At 41.5% G+C, this 14,132-nt stretch overlaps 1 pseudogene; it reads left to right on the forward strand.

Moving 5' to 3' along the window:
- The first annotated feature begins 11,614 nt into the window (after nt 1–11,614).
- Nucleotides 11,615–13,558, forward strand: LOC129034619 (methylosome protein WDR77-like; annotated as a pseudogene).
- Nucleotides 13,559–14,132: the final 574 nt, after the last annotated feature.

Genomic DNA, 14,132 nt, shown 5'->3' on the forward strand with positions numbered 1-14,132 from the left:
GTTGTTAATAATGATGATAATATCCTAGCTAATAAGGATCTTTTCTTTCAAATTTCTTGGCCCCTGCTTTAAAAATCCAGCTGTAGTAATTTTTTTATTGACCAACTGCAAAATTCTTTAATGTTTGAAAAATTTGCCTATGTTAATTGACAGTTTGAAGCAAAAGAGCTTTCTTTCTTTGTATATATGAGCAGCAGAAGAGCCACCAAAGAGGAGACTAGGAACAAATTATTTTACAAAGAAATATTTTGGCCAGGCGTGGTGGCTCATGCCTGTAATCTCAACACTCTGGGAGGCTGAGGCAGGAGGATCATTTGAGCCTAGAATCCCAAGACCAGCCTGGGTAACATAATGAGACTGTCTCTACAAAAAACAAACAAACAAACAAACAAACTATCTGGGCATGTTGGCACACACCTGTAGTCCCAGCTACATGGGAGGCTGAGGTGGGAGAAATGCTTGAGCCTGGGTGTTTGAGGCTGCAGTGAGTCGTGTTCACACCACTGCACTCTAGCTTGGGAGCCTGGCCAACAGAGTGAGACTCTGTGTCAAGAAAAAAAAAAGGAAAGAATTTATAATGTAAGAATAATATGGTTGGAAGAACCTATTTGATAATTATCATAGATGCTATATTTTTTCAGGTTACCCATGGCTTTTGTGGAGCCCATACTCCTTAGAAAGAGTTCAGCACAGGAGAGCAACCCACTGGTCCTCTTTTGTTAGATGAGCTAGTATTTTAAAAGTACTTACATGTAGACAAGCTCCTCAGGCTGACAACTACCTTACAAACAGCATCCCACAAGCACACAAAGCCAATTTCATACTTCCCCAATGTCTCCAGACCTGCCTAGGGTCTCTACCATGACTGGGCATTAGAACTACCCAGCGAACTTTAAGAAACATTGATGTCCGAGCCCAGATCAATCGGTCCCTGTTTCTGGGAGGTGAGGCAGGTCTAGGCAGCTTTTAAAACTCCCTGGGTGGATCTAATGTGAAGCCAGAGTTAAGAATGAAGTCCTTAAGCTGTTCTGACTCCAGGTTTCTTTGATCTAAACCAAACACTTGTAGGTCCACAGCACTAGCTAAAAGAACTGAGAGATCAAAAGTTTCTCTGCCCCATCTGAAATTGCCAACATCAGATCCTCACTGAATCTCCTGCACTCCTAATTCTGCTCCTCTCTCTCCCCCTTTTTCTCCCTGCCTTACTCTTTCCCTTTGTCCCGTGCTTTCTTTTCTCCCTTGCTCTCATCTCCTTTTCTCTCTCCTTACTCTCTCAGTTCTGCTTTGAGAAATCTTCCCCCTCAATATGTCCTTTGATCCCTTTCACTTTCTTCCTTTCTGATAGTTTATCTCAGGAATCCACCTTTCTTATTTTTCATTTATTGGTCCATTTTTGTTTCATTTGTGAGCCAAACTAAAAGATTGTGTGTGTGGTGAGGGAAGAGCAGGAAGGTTGGAGGGCAACAATCCAGACATACACATAAAAACATTGAAAAGAAAAAAGTTCAAAAGGAATCAATGCCACCAACTTTCAAAGCACTTGAAAGCAGCCACAAGTCCCATTCCAAATCTCCCTATCCTCCTCTAATTAGACTTTCCTTTCCTTAATCACCAGCATTCAAGAAAACAAAAAACAAAACAAAACAAAAAAGCCCACAATTTTGTTTTTAATGTAATTTGATGCTCTTCTCTTTTAATTAAGGGTACTACAACACCACTGTGCTAGTCTTGGCTGCTTTCAGTATTCATTTCTCCAGTTCAGTGGCTGAATGCCTGCCACCATGGTGGCTGTAGAGAGCTGCAGATTGAGAAATTTAAGATCTTAAGGAAAAACTGTTTGGAGGTCATCAAGATTGAGAGTAAAACCATTAGTAATGATAAGTTCTATACCATGAATTTCCATTTGACATCTCTTGCTCTCTGGAATCTCTTGAGGATCTCCCACATAGGCCATTTTAGTGAGGTGCTCATAAATCTGTTTAGCATTGTTGAAGATAAAACGCAGACTAAAATGTGTCTGTACTACCATCCCAAGTGCCCCACATATTCGATAGTTTCACTTAGCGAGTGTTTGTGCTTATCTCTTCCTCCACTGTCCTCAGTCCTCTGTGCTGGAATTATTCTCCAGTTGTCACATTTGCTCCAGGAACAGCCGTCTGAGACTGCAGCTCACATTCTGTGCTCATTTTTGCCATCCCTGTCTATTTCTCCCATTACCTCATTTAACCCTGGAAAGAGTGACTTAAAACTTACTCAATAAAAACCTAATTCCTTGGATTGTTGTAAACATATACAGAGAAGACTTCAGTATACTAGGATTTTTAAATAATATATAAAAGAAAAAAGGGGAAGAGTCAGACTGGTTCAGGTTCCCTGGGCTTTTGCCAACTGACCTAGGAACCCAGACACAAGAATGGGAATGTTTCTGGAAAATGCTTCCTGAGTTCCAAACAATGAACTTACAGCAAATATAGGGCATAAAGTCAGCATACAGCTATTCAGTCAATAATTGCTGTTCTGGGAGTTGTGAATTGAGGACTGCCTAACGTGATGGGAATCCAAGTGTGCTGTTTGAATAAATAAGACAATTTTGGCTTGTAAAGCCTTCTTAGCCTGTGGGGGATGCTTAAATGGTGCTGGCTAAGATTATTTGGAGAATCAACACTGACGGCCTTGGGGATGAGAGAAGTCAAAGGAGAAGGACCATACCAGGGAAGTGGATGGGTTCCAACAGTTTCCACCTCCCTGGTGTGGGCCCTTGCTGCTGCTGTCACCCTGTCTCAGACTTCCTTGTTGCCAACAAAAACTAATAATAACCTGACTCCTCTCAGGAAACCAAAAGATAAAGGAAAACAAATAAAGCAGGATTCAATGAGCTAAGGATCAAATGTTTAAGAACAATAATCTTTCAAACTAACTAGTTAATAATGGATGCAACAAATAAAAAATAAGCAAACATGATGAAAAAAGCAAAAGTAATATTTTTTTTTCTTTTTTATTCTTTTTATTATTATTATTATTATTATACTTTAGGCTCTATGGTACATGTGCGCAATGTGCAGGTAAGTTACATATGTATACATGTGCCATGCTGGTGCGCTGCACCCACCAAACTCGTCATCTAGCATTAGGTATATCTCCCAATGCTATCCCTCCCCCCTCCCCCCACCCCACAACAGTCCCTGAAGTGTGATGTTCCCCTTCCTGTGACCATGTGTTCTCATTGTTCAATTCCCACCTATGAGTGAGAATATGCGGTGTTTGGTTTTTTGTTCTTGCGATAGTTTACTGAGAATGATGATTTCCAATTTCATCCATGTCCCTACAAAGGACATGAACTCATCATTTTTTATGGCTGCATAGTATTCCATGGTGTATATGTGCCACATTTTCTTAATCCAGTCTATCATTGTTGGACATTTGGGTTGGTTCCAAGTCTTTGCTATTGTGAATAATGCTGCAATAAACATACGTGTGCATGTGTCTTTATAGCAGCATGATTTATAGTCCTTTGGGTATATACCCAGTAATGGGATGGCTGGGTCAAATGGAATTTCTAGTTCTAGATCCCTGAGGAATCGCCACACTGACTTCCACAAGGGTTGAACTAGTTTACAGTCCCACCAACAGTGTAAAAGTGTTCCTATTTCTCCACATCCTCTCCAGCACCTGTTGTTTCCTGACTTTTTAATGATTGCCATTCTAACTGGTGTGAGATGGTATCTCATTGTGGTTTTGATTTGCATTTCTCTGATGGCCAGTGATGGTGAGCATTTTTTCATGTGTTTTTTGGCTGCATAAATGTCTTCTTTTGAGAAGTGTCTGTTCATGTCCTTTGCCCACTTTTTGATGGGGTTGTTTGTTTTTTTCTTGTAAATTTGTTGGAGTTCATTGTAGATTCCGGATATTAGCCCTTTGTCAGATGAGTAGGTTGCAAAAATTTTCTCCCATTTTGTAGGTTGCCTGTTCACTCTGATGGTAGTTTCCTTTGCTGTGCAGAAGCTCTTTAGTTTAATTAGATCCCATTTGTCAATTTTGGCTTTTGTTGCCATTGCTTTTGGTGTTTTAGACATGAAGTCCTTGCCCATGCCTATGTCCTGAATGGTAATGCCTAGGTTTTCTTCTAGGGTTTTTATGGTTTTAGGTCTAACATTTAAGTCTTTAATCCATCTTGAATTGATTTTTGTATAAGGTGTAAGGAAGGGATCCAGTTTCAGCTTTCTACATATGGCTAGCCAGTTTTCCCAGCACCATTTATTAAATAGGGAATCCTTTCCCCATTTCTTGTTTTTGTCAGGTTTGTCAAAGATCAGATAGTTGTAGATATGTGACATTATTTCTGACGGCTCTGTTTGTTCCATTGATCTATATCTCTGTTTTGGTACCAGTACCATGCTGTTTTGGTTACTGTAGCCTTGTAGTATAGTTTGAAGTCAGGTAGTGTGATGCCTCCAGCTTTGTTCTTTTGGCTTAGGATTGACTTGGCGATGCGGGCTCTTTTTTGGTTCCATATGAACTTTAAAGTAGTTTTTTCCAATTCTGTGAAGAAAGTCATTGGTAACTTGATGGGGATGGCATTGAATCTGTAAATTACCTTGGGAAGGATGGCCATTTTCATGATATTGATTCTTCCTACCCATGAGCATGGAATGTTCTTCCCTTTGTTTGTATCCTCTTTTATTTCCTTGAGCAGTGGTTCGTAGTTCTCCTTGAAGAGGTCCTTCACATCCCTTGTAAGTTGGATTCCTAGGTATTTTATTCTCTTTGAAGCAATTGTGAATGGTAGTTCACTCATGATTTGGCTCTCTGTTTGTCTGTTATTGATGTATAAGAATGCTTGTGATTTTTGTACATTGATTTTGTATCCTGAGACTTTGCTGAAGTTGCTTATCAGCTCAAGGAGATTTTGGGCTGAGACAATGGGGTTTTCTAGATATACTATCATGTCATCTGCAAACAGGGACAATTTGACTTCCTCTTTTCCTACTTGAATACCCTTGATTTCCTTCTCCTGCCTAATTGCCCTGGCCAGAACTTCCAACACTATGTTGAATAGAAGTGGTGAGAGAGGGCATCCCTGTCTTGTGCCAGTTTTCAAAGGGAATGCTTCCAGTTTTTGCCCATTCAGCATGATATTGGCTGTGGGTTTGTCATAAATAGCTCTTATTATTTTGAGATACGTCCCATCAATACCTAATTTATTGAGAGTTTTTAGCATGAAGCGTTGTTGAATTTTGTCAAAGGCCTTTTCTGCATCTATTGAGATAATCATGTGGTTTTTGTCTTTGGTTCTGTTTATATGCTGGATTACATTTATTGATTTGCGTATATTGAACCAGCCTTGCATCCCAGGGATGAAGCCCACTTGATCATGGTGGATAAGCTTTTTGATGTGCTGCTGGATTCTGTTTGCCAGTATTTTATTGAGGATTTTTGCATCAATGTTCATCAAGGATATTGGTCTAAAATTCTCTTTTTTGGTTGTGTCTCTGCCAGGCTTTGGTATCAGGATGATGCTGGCCTCATAAAATGAGTTAGGGAGGATTCCCTCTTTTTCTATTGATTGGAATAGTTTCAGAAGGAATGGTACCAGCTCCTCCTTGTACCTCTGGTAGAATTCGGCTGTGAACCCATCTGGTCCTGGACTTTTTTTGGTTGGTAAGCTATTGATTATTGCCACAATTTCAGATCCTGTTATTGGTCTATTCAGAGATTCAACTTCTTCCTGGTTTAGTCTTGGGAGGGTGTATGTGTTGAGGAATTTATCCATTTCTTCTAGATTTTCTAGTTTATTTGCATAGAGGTGTTTGTAGTATTCTCTGATGGTAGTTTGTATTTCTGTGGGATTGGTGGTGATATCCCCTTTATCATTTTTTATTGCATCTATTTGATTCTTCTCTCTTTTTTTCTTTATTAATCTTGCTAGCGGTGTATCAATTTTGTTGATCCTTTCAAAAAACCAGCTCCTGGATTCATTTATTTTTTGAAGGGTTTTTTGTGTCTCTATTTCCTTCAGTTCTGCTCTGATTTTAGTTATTTCTTGCCTTCTGCTAGCTTTTGAATGTGTTTGCTCTTGCTTTTCTAGTTCTTTTAATTGTGATGTTAGGGTGTCAATTTTGGATCTTTCCTGCTTTCTCTTGTGGGCATTTAGTGCTATAAATTTCCCTCTACACACTGCTTTGAATGCATCCCAGAGATTCTGGTATGTTGTGTCTTGGTTCTTGTTGGTTTCAAAGAACATCTTTATTTCTGCCTTCATTTCGTTATGTACCCAGTAGTCATTCAGGAGCAGGTTGTTCAGTTTCCATGTAGATGAGCGGTTTTGAGTGAGATTCTTAATCCTGAGTTCTAGCTTGATTGCACTGTGATCTGAGAGACAGTTTGTTACAATTTCTGTTCTTTTACATTTATTGAGGAGAGCTTTACTTCCAAGTATATGGTCAATTTTGGAATAGGTGTGGTGTGGTGCTGAAAAAAATGTATATTCTGTTGATTTGGGGTGGAGAGTTCTGTAGATGTCTATTAGGTCCGCTTGGTGCAGAGCTGAGTTCAATTCCTGGGTATCCTTGTTGACTTTCTGTCTCGTTGATCTGTCTAATGTTGACAGTGGGGTGTTAAAGACTCCCATTATTAATGTGTGGGAGTCTAAGTCTCTTTGTAGGTCACTCAGGACTTGCTTTATGAATCTGGGTGCTCCTGTATTGGGTGCATATATATTTAGGATAGTTAGCTCTTCTTGTTGAATTAATCCCTTTACCATTATGTAATGGCCTTCTTTGTCTCTTTTGATCTCGGTTGGTTTAAAGTCTGTTTTATCAGAGACTAGGATTGCAACCCCTGCCTTTTTTTGTTTTCCATTTGCTTGGTAGATCTTCCTCCATCCTTTTATTTTGAGCCTATGTGTGTCTCTGCACGTGAGATGGGTTTCCTGAATACAGCACACTGATGAGTCTTGAGTCTTTATCCAATTTACCAGTCTGTGTCTTTTAATTGGAGCATTTAGTCCATTTACATTTAAAGTTAATATTGTTATGTGTGAATCTGATCCTGTCATTATGATGTTAGCTGGTTATTTTGCTTGTTAGTTGATGCAGTCTCTTCGTAGTCTCGATGGTCTTTACATTTCGGTATGATTTTGCAGTGGCTGGTACCGGTTGTGCCTTTCCATGTTTAGCGCTTCCTTCAGGAGCTCTTTTAGGGCAGGCCTGGTGGTGACAAAATCTCTCAGCATTTGCTTGTCTGTAAAGTATTTTATTTCTCCTTCACTTATGAAGCTTAGTTTGGCTGGATATGAAATTCTGGGTTGAAAATTCTTTTCTTTAAGAATGTTGAATATTGGCCCCCACTCTCTTCTGGCTTGTAGGGTTTCTGCCGAGAGATCCGCTGTTAGTCTGATGGGCTTCCCTTTGATGGTAACCCGACCTTTCTCTCTGGCTGCCCTTAACATTTTTTCCTTCATTTCAACTTTGGTGAATCTGACAATTATGTGTCTTGGAGTTGCTCTTCTCGAGGAGTATCTTTGTGGCGTTCTCTGTATTTCCTGAATCTGAATGTTGGCCTGCCTTGCTAGATTGGGGAAGTTCTCCTGGATAATATCCTGCAGAGTGTTTTCCAACTTGTTTCCATTCTCCCCGTCACTTTCAGGTACACCAATCAGACGTAGATTTTGTCTTTTCACATAGTCCCACATTTCTTGGAGGCTTTGCTCGTTTCTTTTTATTCTTTTTTCTCTAAATTTCCCTTCTCGCTTCATTTCATTCATTTCATCTTCCAGGGCTGACACCCTTTCTTCCATTTGATCGCATCGGCTCCTGAGGCTTCTGCATTCTTCACGTAGTTCTCGAGCCTTGGTTTTCAGCTCCATCAGCTCCTTTAAGCACTTCTCTGTATTGGTTATTCTAGTTATACATTCTTCTAAATTTTTTTCAAAGTTTTCAACTTCTTTGCCTTTGGTTTGAATATCCTCCCGTAGCTCGGAGTAATTTGATCGTCTGAAGCCTTCTTCTCTCAGCTCGTCGAAGTCATTCTCCGTCCAGCTTTGTTCCGTTGCTGGTGAGGAACTGCATTCCTTTGGAGGAGGAGAGGTACTCTGCTTTTTAGAGTTTCCAGTTTTTCTGCTCTGTTTTTTCCCCATCTTTGTGGTTTTATCTACTTTTGGTCTTTGATGATGGTGATGTACAGATGGGTTTTTGGTGTGGGTGTCCTTTCTGTTAGTTTTCCTTCTAACAGACAGGACCCTCAGCTGCAGGTCTGTTGGAGTACCTGGCCGGCCGTGTGAGGTGTCAGTCTGCCCCTGCTGGGGGGTGCCTCCCAGTAAGGCTGCTCGGGGGTCAGGGGTCAGGGACCCACTTGAGGAGGCAGTCAGCCCGTTCTCAGATCTCCAGTTGTGTGCTGGGAGAACCACTGCTCTCCTCACAGCTGTCAGACAGGGCCATTTAAGTCTGCAGAGGTTACTGCTGTCTTTTTGTTTGTCTGTGCCCTGCCCCCAGAGGTGGAGCCTACAGAGGCAGGCAGGCCTCCTTGAGCTGTGGTGGGCTCCACCCAGTTCAACCTTCCAGGCTGCTTTGTTTACCTAAGGGAGCCTGGGCAATGGCGGGCTTGCTGTTTGATCTCAGACTGCTGTGCTAGCAATCAGCGAGACTCCGTGGGCGTAGGACCCTCTGAGCCAGGTGTGGGCTATATTCTCCTGGGGCACTGTTTCCTAAGCCCGTCTGAAAAGCACAGTATTCGGGTGGGAGTGGCCCGATTTTCCAGGTGCCGTTTGTCACCCCTGGAAAGGGAACTCCCTGACCCCTTGCGCAATGCCTTGCCCCTGCTTCGGCTGGCGCACGGTGCACTCACCCACTGACCTGCGCCCACTCTCTGGCACTCCCTAGTGAGATGAACACGGTACCTCAGATGGAAATGCAGAAATCATCCGTCTTCTGCGTCGCTCGCGCTGGGAGCTGTAGACCGGAGCTGCTCCTACTCGGCCATCTTGGCTCACAAAAGTAATATTAAAAGAGCTCAAAGAATAACTGAAAGAATAAAATTTTAAATAATTCAGAGCACATTTAAATAAAAATACTGTAAAGAATAATTAGTATGGTGAAATAAACAAATCGTTATTAAATACCTATTTTTTCTTTTTTTTTTTTGAGACGGAGGTCCCCCAGGTTGGAGTACAGTGGTGTGATCTCGGCTCTCTGCAACGTCTGTCTCCCAGGTTCAACCAATTTTCTTGCATCAGCCTCCTGAATAGCTGGGACTATAGGCATGAGCAACCATGCCTGGGTAATTTTTTTTTTTTTTTTTTTTTTTGCATTTTTAGTAGAGATGGGGTTTCACCATGTTAGTCAGGCTGGTCTCAAACTCCTGACCTCAAATGATCCACTTGTCTCGGCCACCCAGATTGCTGGGATTACAGGTGTGAGCCGCTGCACCTGGCCAAATACCTAATATTTTAAAAGGAAAAATATTCTATATAAATTCAAACTCTGTTAATGGGTATTGTGCCAGAAATAGGCTATCAGTGTAAATATCAGCTACTAAATGCTTAAAGTATTCATTTGTTCACCAGCGTATATCAAGGAAACATTAGTCAGCCAGCTGAATTATGAAAATTCTCTCCCTATAATTAAATTATCATAGTACTAATGAAAACAAGTGTATACTTTTTATGCCTGCATGTCCTTAAACAAATGTCCACTTCTATCTAGCCAAACACTAAATGAATGTATTGTAAACATTGCATGAATTCTAAATCCCAAAGACCAATGCACGTAACAATTTCATTTTGCTTTTCAAGATAGCAAAAAGACTGAGAATAAGTCTCGCTCACCCATATGAATTTCCTATGCCGGCATTATTCCCGGGTTATCTAGAGTTGAATTGTTAATGCTATTTAATTTTAATAGCCTTCTCAATTTTAAATCCTACTTGCAGAATGTATACTCCATTTATGCTATTTCATGCTTGACTTGTCTACATACCTGGGGAAAATTTTTATTTTGATTTGCGTTCAGAATTAAAAAAAAATTCACAACTTGGAAACAACTAATATCTGAAAGCACAACCAAATAAACCTTCTCTCATTCATAGCACCCAGGAAAGCCAAGATTGGCATGAATGAATATGCCTTCCAAGCCTTGGCTTTTCTTGGGATCAAGAAGATTTTGCCTTGTATTTTTGCATGTACAGAAATAAAAACAAAAAGCACAAATATATATTCAATTTTCGCACTAAGTTTTGGGCTGCTTATACAACTTAGAAATATTTCTGTATGTATCCATCTTTCTATTGTTAGGTAGAGTCCAATGCCATGAAAGGAGCTATGCTGAGTGGAAGAACATCAACTATGTTTTTAATGGTCATTAAATGAAGTCTCAAAAGTGAAGATATCTAATCAAGTCCAATCCCTGGAACAATGTAGAAAAGATGGACCTAAGAAACTAAAATTGAAATGTCTTTTTCATGGATTTAGTGCAGATTCCCTTTAAGAAATTGATAAATTTCACTGTGGACTAGTTGCTAGGATACCCCTAAAAATCTATTAAAGTAAGCTCTTTCCTTTAAAGGACTGGGCAGGGTTTCCATTATTTCAAAATGACTTTGAAAATCATGATGGGTGTTCCATCTAAGTGAATGAAACAGGTAAATGAATGGCCCTTAAGAAAAATAAATGACCATGAAGGTTCTAAAAAATAATTAGGCTCTCTCATAATGATATATTTAAAAGTTAGCTTTGTCAAGGAGATTCAGATTTTCAAACCTGAAAGGAAGAAATAAAAATCAAATGTGAAATGGAAAATGTGAAGTTCCTTGGGGGTAGTTAAAGGCCTACTGTTGTAGAAAGCAAGGGACAGAGTTTACATTTAAAGTGGGCATGTTGTTTGCCACTTATCATCTTAAACGTCATTTTTCTCTGGAACGAAAAGTAGCATGGGTACTTAAAACATTTCACATTTTGAATTTCTGTCAATTAGTGAAAATTTGGTAAGCGCTCTTACAGGAGTGTTCATATCCAGTTCTGTTACAAGGAAGGCAGGCTGGGGTAAAAAAGATGAATGAGTTCTAGAAAGGAAACTAGAAGCCTGACTCCTGAACTGAGGACACAGAGTGAATGTTCTTTGATATTTTGATATTTACATCTCTGGAAACTCATTACATATGGCTGCTTTCCTTATCTCTTTTTGTCAACTATGGAAAAAAATTCTGAAATCAAGAGTGATCCTGTATCACCAAAAATGGGAACTTTGATGTCAATACTACCCAAAGTAATCTACAAATTTAATGCAATCCCTATCAGAATCCCAATATTTTTGCTTAAGCAGAAAAAAATCCATCCTAAGACTCATATGGAATCTCAAGGGACCCAGAATAGCCAAAACAATCTTAAAAAGAACAACTTCAGAGGTTTCACACTTCCCAGTATCAAAATGTATTACAAAGATATAGTAATCAAAATAGTGTGGTACTGGCATAAAGGGACATATAGACCAATGGAACAGAATAGAAAGCCTAGAAATAAGTTATCCATATGTGGTCAAATGATTTTCAACAAGGCTGCCAAGACCAGTAAATGGGGAAAGGACAGTCTTTTCAACAAATGGCGTTGGGAAAACCAGATATCCACATGCAAAAGAATAAAGTTGGACCCGTAGGTAACACCATATACAAAAATTAACTCAAAATGGATTAAAAACTTAAATTGAAGAGCTAAAACTATAAAACTCTTAGAACACAACATCGGAGAAAAGCTTCATGACACTGGATTTGGCCATGATTTCTTGCACCTGACACCAAAAGCACAGGCAACAAAAGTACAAATAGATAAATTGGACTACATAAAAAGTAATCATTGTGCATCAAAAGACACAATAAACGGAATGAAATGGCAACGAATGAAATGGAAGAAAGTATTTGCAAATCATATATCTGGTAAGGGTTTAATATCCAGAATAGATAAGAGCTCCTACAACTTAACAATAAAAAAAAAAAAAACATGATTTAAAAACGGACAAAGGACTTCAATAGAGATTTCTCCAAAGAAGACATACAAATGGACAATAAGCACATACAAATATGCTCAGCAGTACTAAACACCAGGGGAATGCAAATTAAAACCATGAGATACCATCTCATACCGATTAGGATGGCTACTATCAAGGGGAAAACAACAACAACAATAACAACAACAACCAAAAGTAAACAGGAGGTGCAGCACGTGGGAGTTACTACCGGAGCAGAATCCAGTTTGGAGTTGGAACCCTGGAGATGCCGAAGGAAACCCATCTTCCCTACCGCCCCCTAACGCACCGGCCTGCATGGAATGCAGTTGGAGGCTGCGCGGTACGTGTCCCATGGGGGCTTCTGCTCCGGGTCCTCCAGTCTCAGTGGCCGCTGCTGAGCCGACTCCCTCTGACTTTTTTTTTTTTTTTTTTTTTTTTTTAGACGGAGTCTCGCTCTGTCGCCCATGCTGGAGTGCAGTGGCGCGATATCGGCTCACTGCAAGCTCCGCCTCCCGGGTTCATGCCATTCTCCTGCCTCAGCCTCTCGAGTAGCTGGGACTACATGCGCCTGCCACCACGCCTGGCTAATTTTGTGTGTGTGTTTTTAGTAGAGGCGGGGTTTCACCGTGTTAGCCAGGAAGGTGTCGACCTCCTGACCTTGTGATCCGCCCGCCTCGGCCTCCCAAAGTGCTGGGATTACAGGCGTGAGCCACCGCGCTCGGTCCCCTCTGCCTTTTTAAGGACCCCTGTGCCACCCCCAAAGAAGGCTTCTGCTCTGCTGGAGCCCAGATGGAGGCTGGAGTGGCTGACCTCACTTGGATGGAGGAGAGAGTTATCATAGCGGCTTCTGATTCAGGTGCTGGTGAGTTGTGGGAGGTGGATGAGAACGAGCCACTTATCGTCAGCAAGTTCTGCAAGTATGAGCATGGCGACATTGTGTCTACCCTCAGTGCTCTCGGCTGTCAGCGGCAGCAAAGACTTCAGCATCAAGGATTGGGACCTTTCTCAGCAGGTGGCACTGAATTCATACCGATCTCATGTTGGGCAGGTCACCTGTGCTGCTGCCTCTCCCCGCAAGGACTCTGTGTTTCTTTCCTGCAGTGAGGACAGTAGAATTTTATTCGGCGATACTCTCTGTCCCAAGCCGACGTCACAGGTGGGCTGCAGTGCCTCTGGCTGCCTTCCTACCTCACTGGCTTGGCATCCTCAGCAAAGTGAAGTCTTCATCTTTGTGATGGGAATGGGACAGTCTCCCTTGTGGACACCAAGAGAGGGAGAGGTGCCCTTGGCTCAGCTGTACAAGACCAATGTGTCATTGGGCTGGTGTTTTCCTCACACCATGTTCCCTTCCCAGCCTCTTACAGCGAAGATGGCTCACTAGCTGTGCTGGACTCCAGCCTTTCTGAGGTGTTTAGAAGCCGAGGCCACAGTGACCTTGCGAGAGATGCTGCTTGATCCCCACTCAATCACTTTCTGCTTACCACAATGGGCTGGGACCATCAGGTCGTCTGCCACAAGTGCCCACAGAACCTCTCCCAGCCCCTGGACCTGAGAGCGTTGCTGAGTAGATTGGACTTAAGACAAACAGCAAGTCCCCCATGAGAATCCACTTCTTTGCCCTGTCCCCTCAGCTTGTGAGATAACACAGGAGCCTTCTGTAGTATGTTGAAACGTTAGATCTGTGCTATTAATTGGCATCGTCTTGCAGCCTGAAGGAGGCTGGATGCTGGGATCCTGTAGTCACAGGGAGGCAAAGCTTTCTTAAAAATGGGCATGCAGGTGCATCTGAGTGTGTGTGTGTAGGTTTTGGTGGGGAGGTGGGGCAGTGGGGGAGGGATTAAAAAAAATCTATCCCACATCTCCCCTGAACACCATCTCTCCCTCACTCCCCAAAAAAATTGACAGAAGGGTTTTATTCTTCCCATGTAGCCTTCTGAGAAATTGGCCATGTCTGGGTGGGTTATGGAATGTGGGCATCCCTAGGTTCCTGGAAGCAGCTCTTATGCTACTCATAGAGATGGGATTGATTTTATTTTTTTATAGCACTTAATTCACCATTATGGGAAATGCTTCCAATCACAAAAATTCAGCCCAGCTCGTTTTGAGGAAGAGGCAGGACATGTTATAGTTTTATACAACTCC

This window comes from Pongo pygmaeus, chromosome 3 (genome assembly GCF_028885625.2).
Source record: "Pongo pygmaeus isolate AG05252 chromosome 3, NHGRI_mPonPyg2-v2.0_pri, whole genome shotgun sequence".
NCBI lineage: Eukaryota > Metazoa > Chordata > Mammalia > Primates > Hominidae > Pongo > Pongo pygmaeus.